This window comes from Tupaia chinensis, unplaced genomic scaffold (assembly GCF_000334495.1).
Source record: "Tupaia chinensis unplaced genomic scaffold, TupChi_1.0 Scaffold138060_1, whole genome shotgun sequence".
NCBI classification, from domain to species: Eukaryota; Metazoa; Chordata; class Mammalia; order Scandentia; family Tupaiidae; genus Tupaia; species Tupaia belangeri.
In genome coordinates, this window is record NW_006197961.1 from 350,860 (window position 1) to 352,171 (window position 1,312).

Consider the following 1,312-nt stretch of genomic DNA (forward strand, 5'->3'; position numbering starts at 1 on the left):
TGGTGGCACACGCATTTATGTATTTTTTTTTTTTTTTTTTTTTTTTTAACATAGACCACTTAGAAGAAGGCCGGGCTGATGGTAAGAGCCATCTAAGTGTTAGCTATTAAAATACTAATTATTATTTCTCAGCCCGTCTGCCTGCCCCAAGTGTCTCCCAGTCTAGCTGTCTGTCTGCATGACGCCCCGTTTGTCTCTGTGGCCTTCTCCCCGGCCTGACCCCCTGCCCCCACACACCCACTCTCCCTTGTAAAGTCTCTGCCCCTCCTTGACTCTCTGGCCTCACCTCTGTCCCCTCTGGCCTGGTCAGTGTTGACACCGGCCTGGGCTGACTCACTGCGGCCTCCTGGCCCCTGGGACCTGCAGGTTGGTTTCTCAAGGTGTTGCCCTGTGGCCTGCCCTGCCCAGTCCCCCCCCCCAATGCTGCCCGCTGCGCCCCCGCGGCCCAGCCAGATGTCAGCTGCAGTTATTAGCATGGGCGGAAGACACAGGGCTGGCACTGTGCCTGCCAGACTCAGAGGCCTCTGGAATCTCCCTGGAGCCTGGGGCGGGGGAGGGGAGCAGTTCATGCCAGGAGAAGAGGGGAGGGGGCACTGAGGGGTCACAGGGACCCTCCAAGGACAGAGGGGCACCCCCAGCTTCTCCAAGGATCTTTCTCTGTAGTGCTCCGGCTGAGCTGGACTTCCCCCTGCACCCCCACTAGCTCAGTTTCTCTTCGATCTCTTTCAATTTCCTTCTCTGGCTGAGGCCTGGTGCGTGCGGGTGCTGCAGATGCTGGCCAGTCCGGGACCTACCTCCCCCAAGAAACCTCCATCTTCTAAGAAGGCAGAGGCTGGGAGGCTGAGAAAGAGAGAGACGTGAGGCTTCTCACCTCTTGTTCTAGTGGCTCACGCCCTGACTGCTTGGAAGTCCCACCTCGAGTCTAACTGGAAGCTTGCCATCTAAACCTCCACCCAGCCCTTCCTGGGAAGGGGACTCTGGGTCTCCTATTGGCCTTTTAGATTTTCAGATCCCCGATGATTCAGGGGGAAGGGGCGACCTCAGACAGAGAGAGACTCCCTGGGGAGGGAGGGAAGCTTTCGGGATATTCTAGATGGTTGATTGAAGGGACGCCCTCCCCCCAGACCAAAGTGGCAGTGGGACCCCTGATCCCCAGGAGTGGGGAAGACCTGTCCCCAGCATGCAGGGGGGTGGGGGGGGGGGACCCAGACCTTATGGCACAAGGGAAGGGCACCCCGCCCCAGGGAGGAGGCGGCCGCGGTGCCAGCCAGCCCAGGCGCCTGAGGTGCCTGGAGGCATCGGCCCGCCCCCT